General features: G+C 45.5%; 1 pseudogene; it reads right to left on the bottom strand.

Moving 5' to 3' along the window:
- Nucleotides 1-1,805: 1,805 nt before the first annotated feature.
- LOC146518527 (RNA-binding protein 15 pseudogene) lies at nucleotides 1,806-5,826 on the bottom strand (annotated as a pseudogene).
- Nucleotides 5,827-12,896: the final 7,070 nt, after the last annotated feature.

Genomic DNA, 12,896 nt, shown 5'->3' with positions numbered 1-12,896 from the left:
AAGCATCGTTCTTTAGTGCACCTTAACCGTTTCCATTTTCTTGGCTGTTCCCACTCTATTATTTTATTTATTTATTTTACATCTATGAGTTTTACTCCTGCACATATATTTGACTTACTTTGAAAAATCAAGATTTCATTTTTTACTGTAATATCAATTAAAGGAAACTACAGCACCGTCTCACTGAGATTAAACTTTACTCACATGTTAATGCTCTCAAAGGGGCAGAACTTAATTTTAAGTACCTTTTAAAATGAAATTAAATCTTTTGCTAGGTTACAGCAGTTTATGGGATGTAAAACCCCAATTTGGTGAGACAACAGGAAAGAAACTTTCACCGACTGTCACTGACAGAAACTGTGACAATGTTAGCTCAACACTAATCTCTGGCTTTTATGCTTTTAACAAAATCAGAATTATTGTAATTTTACTGCATGTTAACTGATTTTTTTCTCACCCCTCCACTTACCAGTTTTTACTTAAGCAACAGTGTGCCTGTGGTGCTCTCTGACATTACAATACGTACCCGCTCGTGTCGTTGTGGCCATCAGTATACGTTACCTGAGGGGTGGGAGCAGCCAGGAGGCGTAAAGCTGTTACGCTTCACGCCACCCCGTCCAGGGGACACCTTGAGCCAGAGCACCGTGCGGATACCTGGAGCTGAAGGGTAGCCGTCCCGTTTGTTTGAAGAACAACCAGGAAACTATGATGGGAGTCATCCTCTCGTCTCTGTGCTTTCATATGCAGTTTGCCACACAATCTTTTTAAAAGTGCATAAATCATCAGATCAACAAACCAACTAAAAGATTAGGATTCCCTGCTCAGGCCTCAACCGGGGCGATCTCTCGTCTCCACTGCGCTTCCTTTCCGATATTTGGCAGACGCTGTCTCCCCGCCTCGACCTCCTCTCCGACAGGCTGAGGCAGCAGGTCTGGCCCTAGCACAGAGATCTTCTTCTTTAAAACTCCCGCTGAGAGACGAGTTGAGAAACAGCTCTCAGATGAGCAGGTTCTGTGTCACACCTCCGCACGCACAAAGGCGACCGAGGAATAAGCCACAGGTCTGAGGAGGCACAGGGACTCTACATTTGCCTTTCCCAAACAGGCTGCACAAAGTATTCTAGCACCGCCAAATTTCAATCTGAATGAAGGTCATATGGAAAAGCTCTTCACGAGAGAGGCCACCAAACACATGTCGAGCATCACGAAAACACAGAACTGAGAGGCTTTCCCTCGATTCTCACACTTCCTCTCACGTCTGCCGGGAAGCCTCCTGCTGTCAAAGTGAAAGCCTTTTTTTCCCCTTTTCTCTCTCTTTTTTTTTTAAAGACTTTCACAGAAAATTCCAAGAACAGAAAAAGGTCACAAAAGTTGTCTTCCGAGGCACTCGTGTTTCCCACGAAAGAGTAAATTTATTAAGACAAGATGTATGAAGTGCATGTTGCACTTTGCGTGTTTTTGCTGACAGGTATACTTCTTAGGCCCATGAGCATTGATGATCTCCATTTCTCTCTCTCTTCAGATATCCTGAGTATACAGCACAAATCACTCTTTATCCATTTGAAACACAGTACTCAAATCAAAGCATGAAAAACAATCATTATGAGTCCCTTTTTGAAGGCGGCAAGTATGGCCAGTTGAACATGGCCTCCGTTCCTCGTGTGTGGAAACGTACACCAAAGTCCTCTGATCGTACTGCAACATTTTCTTTTTTGGAAACTCACAATCAGGCAAAAAAAAAAAAGACCTGTGCATGGCATACAGCTCCTCAGTTGGAGGTTACATCATTCTTTTTTTCTTTAAAAAAAAAAAAAAAAAACCCAATATGCTTTCTTAGGATAGTAATTGTAATAAGTGAGTTAAAACATGACAAACTGAGTGAGGTATCTGATCAAACAATAAATGCTCAACCAAACTTTGGATAATTAAAAAAAGAACAAAAAAAACCAAACAAACCACACAACGGAGAAGGGAAGGACACAAAAAGCAACCCCATACTGCAAAATAAGAGCCTGACAACACAGACTAGCCGTATGAGATATCAATGTAAAATTTGCATTGAGACTGCGGGGGAGTTGATTTAGCTCATTACTAAAATATTAAAAGATAACGATAAGCAAAAAATTTCAAACACACACACACGAACAAAATCTAGTCCTTGGGTTTTGGACTTTTGGTCAATCAGGGAGCATTTTTCACAATTTCAGATGAATGATAATAATAATTTAAAGATTAATCAGTAGTTGGATCCTGATACGCCTTTGAGAAATGAAAGCTCGCAGAGCTTGCTGCTTGTGTCCATCCCCTCACAAACGGCTGCTGCTGGTACAAGTGCTTGGTGAAAATTGTGAAAGCACCGATGACAAACCTCCACTTAGTCATAAAGTAACATGACTCATGAAACATGGCACACACACACGCGCAACTACACATACACACACAAAAGCACTGGTAATGTAATTATGCTTGAAACTCCTGATGCTCTCGTGTACCTTAACTTTACACATGAATATCCAGAAGGAGTGATGGAGTGATTTGGTCTGTTTAACTGCTCTTTCTGCTATAATTTGACATCTGGTGTAGGTCAATTACTGGCCAACGGATAATGATTTAAAGCAACTGGACTTCCTTAATCAAGAGAAGAAAAAAAAAAAAAGAACAGTGTACATGAGTTTGATTTCAATTACCAAAAATGAGGCTAAATGCTCTCTTCTGGATCTTCAGCTCATTGTTGTAGGCAGGAGTTGTGTGAAAAGCACATAAAGGACCTGTTCTTTTTAAACGATAAGGCAACACACACAGTACTGATTCACAGACCTGTAGTTCACTCTGGACTCACCTTAGGATAGTACCTTCAGGTAATGTGCATTTAATCTAAATATCTAAATAGTAAAGGAAACATTTCACCTGATTTAACAATCAAATTCCTCAACTTATAAAAATGTACTTAATTCAGTTTGACTTTAATTTTATAAACTTTCACCAAGATGAAATAGAAGCAGGTTAGAGAGCTTAAAATCTGCATCCTGCTGTTTGTCTCCTGCACTGCTTTAATACCACTTCTTCTCCCTATGTTTACATCTCACAATTTAACAGTTTTGAGTGTGACATGACACATGTTGTTGTTGTTTTTTTTTTTTCACGATGCTCCTCTGATAATAACCATTACCAAGTAGTCATCCTCTGATTTGGCAAAGGCTTTGGCAGAGGCATCCAAGAACTGCTGGGAAAACTCACATGGGGGAAAAGCGTGTAGTACTCCTCCGTGGTCCTTGTCACGGCCGCCCCCAGCGGGGAGGCTGATGATACCTGCCGCCTCTTTCTGCTTCAGGTAGGACACCAGGTTCTTCAGGGGTCTCTCGGTAGAGTTGGCGGCATCCTGGGCACCGCTGTCGTCGGATTTCCAAGGCAAAGCGAGGAGGATGGCGTGTCCGCTGGAGCCGGCGGCCTTGATGCGACGGGAGACCTCGTCCAACTTCGGCTGGTCCAGGCGCAGGCGCTGGCTGATCTTCAGTTGGGAAACTTGGCCCCCTTTAGAGCCGTCCACCAGCAGACTGGCAGCCACCTTCATGTCCCCTTCCAGCAGGTGCAGTGAGGTGGGGAAGCTGCTATTCTTCAGCAGGAGGACGCCCTGCCAGACCTGACTCAGCTTCTGTTTTTCAGCATCTGGGTCAGGCTGCTGACCGGGTTTGGAGGAGTTTGTAGAGGAGGAAAGATGTTCTGAGCGGTCCTCTTTCTTCGCTGGGCTCTTGGAGGAGTCACTGACTTTGTGTTTGCGCCCCTTCTCGGAGCCGGAGCGTGGCTCTGATGGGCTGCGTGTTCTCCTTTTTTTGTCCACAAACCCAGCGTCCAGGCTGTTCTTCCTGTCTTTGACTGGGGAGGGTCTGCCAGAGCGAGGCAAGCGTTCAGGGTCACTGTAGCGCCCCCCATCTCGGCTGCTCCCTCCCGGGCTGCGGTCCAAAGAGCTGCCATGACGCCGCAGACCAAAGTTACTGCCATCAGGAGAGTGCTCCCGCCGCCAACCGTCATCTAAAGGTCTCTTTGTGCGGGACAAATCTCTGCTTTGCAACTCCCGCTCCCGTTCTAGTGACCAGCTCTCATGGGAGCGCCTGTCCAGACGATCTGCCGGGTCAAAACCTCGCATCCTCTCGTGTGCACCGAGGCCAGACCATTCAGCAGGGTAGAGATCCCGGTCTCTGAAGCGAGCAGGAAGTGGAGGGGACCGCTCTCTCGCTCTCACTGGATCAGAAAGGCGGTGTGAATATGGCTCGGTGGCTAATTCATAGTGTGGCAGGGGGAGAGGAAGCTGCGTATACTGCTGCTGCTGGTAGCGAGTCTCTGCTTCTGCAAAGTCCACTCTGAGTCTTCTGTCGGCGCCACCGAGAGGGAAGCCACGCATGTGAGTATACCCAGCCTGAGCAGCATCCAGGCTCTCATACTGGATATAAGCCCACGCATCACCTTTTCTGTAGTCTATAGTCCTGATGGTCCCAAAGCGGTCAAACTCTTTGGCAAGTGCAGCAAGTGGAACCCAAGGCCCGAGCCCCCCCACCCACAGCCTGGTCGAGGGCGTAGGTTTCCCATATCCTATTTTAATCGGGCTGTGGCCCAGGATTTTCCCAGCCATGGCCACTTTGGCCCGATGAGCCATGTCAAGGTTCTCAAACTTGATGAATCCATAGGTGTTGCTCTGGCCTCTCACTGTGCGCTTAATGTCCACCTCTGTAATCACTCCAAACCTGTCAAACGCCCTTCTCAGGTCACTCTCCGTCACAGTCACATCCAAATTGCCCAAAAACAAAGTCCTGTTTGCCCTCTGGTCGTCCTCGGGGCTCAACGTGTCCTCATCGCGGAAACACTCGGGAATGTAAGGCGGCCTGTTTCTGCCTTCATACACGGGAAAATCTCTGTCTCTGTCCACGTCTCTGAGGTGAGGAGGCGGCAGAGGGGAGGGGGCAGACGGCCCAGAGCCAGCTGCTGTAGCCGGTAGTCTCTGAATCCCATGCCTGTGGGAGACAGAGCTTTCTGAGCGTGTAGGGGTCTGTGTCCCGCGGGGAAGCCGTCTTTAGCAACGGGGGAGCGGCTCCTCCGTCTGCTCATGTAGACTGTCTCTATTTTCAGCGGCCGATCGTACAGCACCAGCTTCCCGCGGGCGTGTTTGGCAGCCCGGGCGTCATCGGGTCGCCTGAAGTTCACAAACGCGACCCTCTCGTCGTTTTCTCGGGTCATTTTAACGCTCACGTCCCCAAACTTCCTGAACTCGTGGAACAGGCCGTCCTCTATTTCCTCGTCGTTGAGCTGGGAGCCCAGCTCGCTGATTTTCAAAGTCTTGTACTCACTTCCTGGGTATGACGGAGGCCTCGGGTCGCTGCGTGAACCCGGCCTGGAGGATTCCGCGGCGAGGTCAGCGCCACCGTGCGGCTTGTTCCCGGAAACAACTCCGTAGTCGTAGCCGCTGCTAGTCCGACTGGATGTGCTGTGTCCGTCCGAATCCCTCAGGTCTCTTTTGTCGTTGTGTAAACTCCTCCTGGATGAAGAGCCGCTGTAAGCAGAGCCGTTACCCGTGTTGCCGCTAACCGCCGACAGGGCTCCGCTCTTCTTGCTGCTCGGGTGGCTTTCTCCTCGGTCTCTGCTATCATCCAGCGCCCGGGAGCGCTTCTTCATCGGCGATCGCTCTTTCCCCTTCATTTCTAAAAGTCTGATCCGCTTTAATGAACTCTACTACTGAAATCGAGCTGAACTTAAAGCGCTTCCCACTGCACTCTCAGGCGAGCAACGTAAGCGCCATGTTGGATTACTTGCACTACTGTACAGGAAGTCCCGCCTACCTCCCTGTAAAACAAGCCGATTGGCGCCGTGGCTTGTCAATCCATAAAAAAGGAAACCAGCTCACCTATTATAAAAGAGGGTGCGGCTGTGCTGCTGAGGTCAAAGTACAGTCCTGCAGGCAGAAGCTTATTTTAAAACGGGTTGTGGGATTATGGTTGAAGCACTGCATAAACAGAAGAGGCCCAAAGCAAGAGAACACTTGGCTTTTAGATTACTATAACTTTCATTTTCTTATTGAAATATAAAATAAAAAATCTAATATATTTTTTTATATTTTGAAGATTTAGTTTAAAAGTGGCGTAATGTCTGCACAGGAAGGTTCCAGGTGCCCTTGAAGTAAGGACACCTGATAATACCAGACAGGAAAACAGTGGCGGGGGGGCTGACTGCCATAATACGTAGAGCTAGGATCAAACAAGTAATTTGCATCCTGCGGTGCTGTGTCTGAAATAGCCCGGTAGGTGCAGCTGGTCATTGCTATTCCTATTCGAAGAACAGAGTTGTAGAAATGTGATGAGCTGAGGAGACAGTTTTTAGATTGAAGTGCACGCCTTAACTGAGAGGTAACTTGCAGGATAATCTGTAAGATTTGAATAGTCTGATTTAATAAACCGTAATCACACTTTCATTTCTGGCCTTTAGGTTTGATGAGAACCAATCAAGAACCTGATCTGTTAAACCGAGTGAATCATGATAATCAGATATTTTCAGTATCCTCCTTCCTTCAGATTGCTCGTGTTAAATGTCACGGTCTGTGGCGATTTCTTAGACTGCTCAGTCTGCTAGTTATTGTAAGCACAATTTATTCGCCATTAGAAGTGCAAACTGTGCTTTAAGAAGTGAACAGCGGTTAAAATCCGTTTATGTCCGTCTGTCTGTGACTTGCTGGCCCGCTGCATGCTGAACACAGAAACACCACCAGAGGGCAGAGAAGCTTCTTTTAACATCTTCAGTGAAACAGGAAATCAAAGAACAGACTGTCAAAGGAGCTTGCAAAATGTCTGTGAAGGTTCTCAGTCATCCAGGTCATCGTAGTCAAAGGAGCTTGCAAAGAAAAGCGTCTGGACTTCTTTAAGTTACTTGAAGACGTTTCACCTCTCATCCGAGAGGCTTCTTCAGTTCTAAGGTCAAATGGTGGAGAGTCCCAGATATAACCCTAGTGGGAGTGTCCCCCCACAGAGGGACAAAAGGACCCCCTGATGATCCTCTAATCGCCTGAGCCAAGGTGTGGAACTGGGTGTGGGTCCCAATCAGCCAGAGTTTCGGGTGAGTTCATTGTGAAACCTGGCCCACCTTATCATGCGAATTCCTGAGGTCAGATGGCCCAGGGTGTGAGTGGGCGTTAAGGCGTCTGGGAAGGGATCTCAAAACTGGATTATAGATGGCAGAGAGTTGGTGTCGTAAACCACCGCCTCTGTTCAAAGATGGTCGCTCACAGTGGACATAGATGGCTTCTTTCACTCCTCTTTCAAACCATCTGTCCTCTCTGTCCAAAATGTGAACATTGGCATCCTCGAAAGAGTGTCCTTTATCCTTAAGATGCAGATGGACAGCTGAATCTTGTCCTGTGGAGGTGGCTCTTCTGTGTTGTGCCATGCGCTTGTGAAGTGGCTGTTTGGTCTCTCCAATGTAGAGGTCTGGGCATTCCTCGCTGCACTGTACGGCATACACCACATTGTTAAGTCTGTGTTTTGGCGTTTTGTCTTTCGGGTGAACCAGTTTTGTCTGAGTGTGTTGCTGGGTCTGAAGTACACCGGGATGTCATGCTTGGAGAAAACCCTCCTGAGTTTCTCTGATACACCGGCTACATAGGGGATGACAATGTTGTTGCGCCTGTCCTTCTTATCCTCCCTCGCTGGTGTCTGATCTTCTTTTCTGTGCCTCTTTGCTGACTTTAAAAACGCCCATTTAGGATAGCCGCACGTTTTGAGTGCTTCCTTTACATGTGTGTGTTCCTTCTTTTTCCCTTCAGGCTTAGAGGGAACATGTTCTGCCCGGTGGTGTAGGGTCCTAATTACTCCAAGTTTGTGTTCCAGAGGGTGATGGGAGTCAAACAGGAGGTACTGGTCCGTGTGTGTGGGCTTCCGGTAAACTTCGATGTTGAGGTTACCATTCTCTTCAATGTGCACAGCGCAGTCCAGGAAAGGCAAACAGTCATCCTTCGTGTCTTCCCTGGTGAACTTGATGTTTTTATCCACAGCGTTGATGTGCGCAGTGAAGGATTCCACTTCTTGTGTCTTGATTTTGACCCAGGTGTCGTCTACATATCTGTACCAGTGGCTGGGTACTCTTCCTTTGAAAGAGCCAAGAGCCTTGCTTTCCACTTCCTCCATGTAAAGGTGGGCTACAATAGGTGACACGGGGGCGCCCATGGCACAGCCATGTTTTTGTCTGTAATAGCCTTCGTTGTATTTGAAATATGTGGTGGTGAGGCAGAGGTCTAACAGTGTGCAAATCTGATCGGGTGTGAAGTTGGTCCTGTCCTCCAAGGAGTTGTCTTCTTGTAGTCGTTTTCTGACAGTCTCCACTGCCTCCGTGGTGGGTATGCAAGTGAAGGGAGAGACTACATCAAAGGACACTATGGTTTCATCTGGATCCAGGGTAAGTTTCTGGACCTTGTCAGTGAAGTCGGTGGAGTTCTTGATGTGGTGTGGGGTGTTCCCCACGAGAGGAGCAAGGATGGTAGCAAGGTGTTTTGCAATGTTATAAGTGGCTGAGTTTATGCTACTGACTATGGGTCTGAGTGGGACAGCTTCCTTGTGGATTTTTGGAAGTCCGTAAATGCAGGGTATGGCATCCCCTGGGTAAAGGCGGTGATAAGTAAGGCGGTCAATGATTTTGTCCTTTTCCAAGTCTTGAAGGTCTCGCTTTAAGGCTTCGTAGGTATTGTTGTCACTGAGGAGAGTAGTGATCTTTGTATGGTAATCTGTAGTGTTTAGGACCACGGTGCATCTTCCCTTATCCGCTGGTAAAACAGTGATGTTGTGGTCTTTGCTCAGGGAAGCGACGGCCTTCTTTTCCTGTATTGTGAGGTTGGACGGAGGGACTTTGGCACTGGAGAGGGTGGCTGAGACTTTCATCCTGATTTGCTCTGCTTCTGTCTGTGATAATTTATTAATCCGAATGGCAGATTCTGTGGCTGTGATGAGGTCCACTATGGGCAACTGTTGTGGAGAAATGGCAAAATTGAGACCTTTGGCTAATACTCTCTTTTCAGGTTCAGTGAGATTCCTGTCTGAAAAGTTCTTAACCCATTTCTCCTGACTGTCTTCAGGTGTGTTTTCTTCTATGGGTTGTGTAGGTTCAGATTCAGAATGAGGAGTGTGTGTTTTTGAAAGCAAGGTGTGAAATTTCCTGCGTTGTCTTTCTTTTCCTTTCGAGTGTTGGGCCCGCTGAGCCTTGTCCACAAACTTGTAAACCTCTTCTAAGATTGGAGAGGGTAGAAGTGTTTCCAGTTCCTGCAGAGTCTGGCTGATCTTGATTTGGAGGGCATCTATAGTGAAATGGACCTGTCTTATCCTTTCACTTAAAAGGTGATTTTGCGCTCTCTGTAGAATCAAGTCTGCTCTGTATCCCCTGACAGTGGATCCAAGGCGCAGGCTCTTGGGAACAACTCTGGTTTGTCTGCATCTTAGGTTGAAACGGAGATGGTTCCTATAATCCGCTAGTTTCCTTGATTCCCTTTCATACTCCCTTGCAAAGCTTGCAAAGAAAAGCGTCTGGACTTCTTCAAGTAACTTAAAGAAGTCCAGACGCTTTTCTTTGCAAGCTCCTTTGACTACGATGACCTGGATGACTGAGAACCTTCACAGACAAAGAACAGACTGTCTCTATAGCAGAAACCTTTGGGTATCAGTGGTAGAAACAGCTCAGCTGGAAACATTTTCATGTCTAGTTACTCTTCTATACTACTCCAAGCAAAATATAAAACCATTATATCCTCCTGAAACCCAGCCTGTTCATTTATGTCCTCTGTAATGGACTTTTTAGGTCCATTTGAGCTAACGCACCAAGTCCAGGAAATCCAGGTCTTTCCAGTGATTTCTCATGCATTTCGGTGGCTTCTTTTAGCTCCAACGAGACAGGAAATCACAAAAAAATTAACTAAAAGATACTTTTTTCCTTCAGTTCTCAGGATGATATTACATTTCTATTTTTAATTTAATTGTTACTGTAGTAGCTCTATATTACTCTCTTCCTGGGAAGATGTTTTCCACTTGTGATTAATCTTTCTCACTGTCGACTGACGTTCACACTTGCTGATGATCAATTCATCAAATGCATTTAGCAGCACCTAGCTGCTACTTACACTCTTCATTCATGTGGATGCAGTCAGGATGTGCTCAGTTTCACTGGACTGCAGAGAGTCCTGTGAAACGTTTTGGTCACATGATTGTAGCTCCTACTAAAAATGAGATCACCATCTTCCACATTATTCTTATTATGTGGGATTCATTGTTAACATTGATAACACAGAGAGATAAAACCCTGAGGCACGTATGTAGGGCACTCCCACGTGTAGGATTACAGGCATAATGACAGCAGGGCGGGAAATGGTTGTGCAGTTATTATGAACAGAAAAGCTTCCAGTTTCAAAGCATCTCCATCCACTTTCTTCATGCTCATTCAAATATAAATCCATGCCTAGCTACAGTTACATCAATATCATTAACTGTTTGCTTTGTCCAGCCTATCTCCAAATAAACAAATCCTCATTTTAGGTCATAATATTCAAATGACACAAAATCATGTCTTTTTGCTACATTTAAACCTGTATATTTGGGGGGGGGGGGGGGGGTTTCCACAGTGAGTTTGACCTGATTATTTGCAGCACCAACTGTGTTGCACCAACAATACTTTTTTTGTTGTTGTTGTTAAGTGTGCTTTGCAGCAGGGGTATTTTAAAAGGATTATGTTGTCCAAAAAATGGGGACAGGAGCTTTGTCCTCAACCCTGTGAGCTGGATAGGCCCCTGTTTGAGAGGCCATCTGGTGAGGTTCTTCCACGGAGAGTCACATGTCCCCTCACAGGTCCAGCAAGGCAATCTGCTGTCCAGTATTAAAATTGGTTTAAGTGTGTCTACAAAAACAGCATGAGTGGAGAAGTGTGGTGCCTCTAATCATTGAAGTAGAGCAAATAAATGACATATAAACAGTGGCAATGGGTTAAAAGAGATTTTGTTGTAGCATGAACATGTTCATACCACAAAATAAGCAGCTGGAAACAGCAGTGTTGTCAGTAAGTGTTATATAAAGTGTTTGCCAAATTAAATCATTTTAGGTCAAATTTCCCAAAGCTGCTGCTACAAATTCACAGAAATATTAAACCTCGACCACAGTGAAACAGATACGAGATTCATCTGTTAATAACCCCTGAAAACAGAACTGCGTACCAAGGTTTTTGTTAATGAGCTGTCAAAGGGTAAATCTGGATTAGTGGAGGGGAAAAAACAGCTTTTAATGAGTTTCTATTTTTGTGTGTTGCTTTTAGGTGAACATCGCGACCTGATCCACCGCTCCACAGCTTTTATCTGAAACAGATGCTTGGTAACAGATCTGCCTGTACTTTTTCGGCATCCGCCAACCAAAGGACAGCCGGCCTCTCACCTGTGTAACCTGAGCCAGCATGGATGGAGTCATGATGAATTTCCAATCTTCAATAGAAACTCAATCCTGAAAATGAATCCCACTGATGTCACTGAAATCACAGTCCTCTAATGAGACCTATCATTATGTCTGATTAATATTAATTAGTGAAAACCTTCTCACACAGCAGATTTTGAGTAAAATATGTGTAAATAATTTTTTGGAAAAAATATCTTGGAGTGAGCGCTGCACTAAGTCTGTCAGAGCTAAGCATGACCCACTTTCTCCTGTGTCCTGTGAACACCTGCATGACACCAGCATATCCCCACGCACTCATGTGCAGGCAGCAGTTAATGCTGCCTCAACACAGAATAATGTAAGAGCTAATAGTACGAGTCATGTGCATTTGCTGTGTTAAAGATACACATGAATTATGACTCGCACGAAAACAGTCTTTGTTTGATTGTGTTAATAGACGACTTGTGTCTTGTTTTTTGCCCGAAAATAATCCATCAGAATTAGTGAAATGTCAAACATGTGGACAATCAGTTACTTTGACAAGCCTTTTCACACCTTTTAAATGTGTCCATACTCACTCGCCTACAGTAGAAATGTCACTGATTGTGCAAGCATGTTTATTCAAGCGCTTGTACTGAGAATAATGGGCTGTGTAAACGAGACCACAGAGCCCAGTGCAGGGTGAAGCTTTTTTTAGCAGCTCAGAGTGACCCAGACAGCGCAAACCACGAAGGAAGAAACAGCAGGGAGGGAGGGGGGAGAAAGAAAGGGATGGGACAGGGGGAATATAAATGAGACTAGAGTAAGGGAAAAGTACTGGGCGGATGTGGTGTTGCAGATGCATAATGCCTGAGCACATGTGAGTGGGTGTTGGGGAGCAGCAATGAATGCTGCGAAACAGCAGGGAGACGACGTGGAGTTGGAGACGACTGAAGGTGAACAGCAGAGAGGAGCAGAGATGTGTTGAGAAAGGGTGTTGACGTCAGGCACCAACGGTCAAGAGAAACAACAAAAAAAACCCAAAACAAACAGGAGATATGTTGTTTGAGGAAAAGGTTTTAAAGAGAGGTTTTTTAAGGCAAATGGAAGGACAGTGAGAACAATCGCTGATCATAAAAAGGTTCAGTGGCTAAGACAAAGAGGAATATAAGACTGGAAATAAACTGTGTTTGTAACACCTACACCACGGTGAAATGTTTTGTTTTTTTCAGCTAATTGCTTGTTTGGAATCACCTTGCTGGTGCACAAATACTATTTAATGCCTGTCAAACAGTGTTATCTTTAGAATTTGTTAGGTAAAGAAATGAAACGAATGATGTGTTTCTGTGACAGGTGGGGTAGCAAAGTGCCCCACCTGTACTGACACATAACACTGGTTTATTCCTTGAGTTAGGGGCCTTTTCTTTATGCTTGAATGATTCAGAGTTAAGTGATTTAACAAGCAAAAACTATTCCTCTGAAAAGG

Source organism: Neolamprologus multifasciatus, chromosome 5, assembly GCF_963576455.1.
Source record: "Neolamprologus multifasciatus chromosome 5, fNeoMul1.2, whole genome shotgun sequence".
NCBI classification, from domain to species: Eukaryota; Metazoa; Chordata; class Actinopteri; order Cichliformes; family Cichlidae; genus Neolamprologus; species Neolamprologus multifasciatus.
Note: the sequence above shows the minus strand (reverse complement) of the source record. Positions and strands in the feature narration are given on the sequence as shown.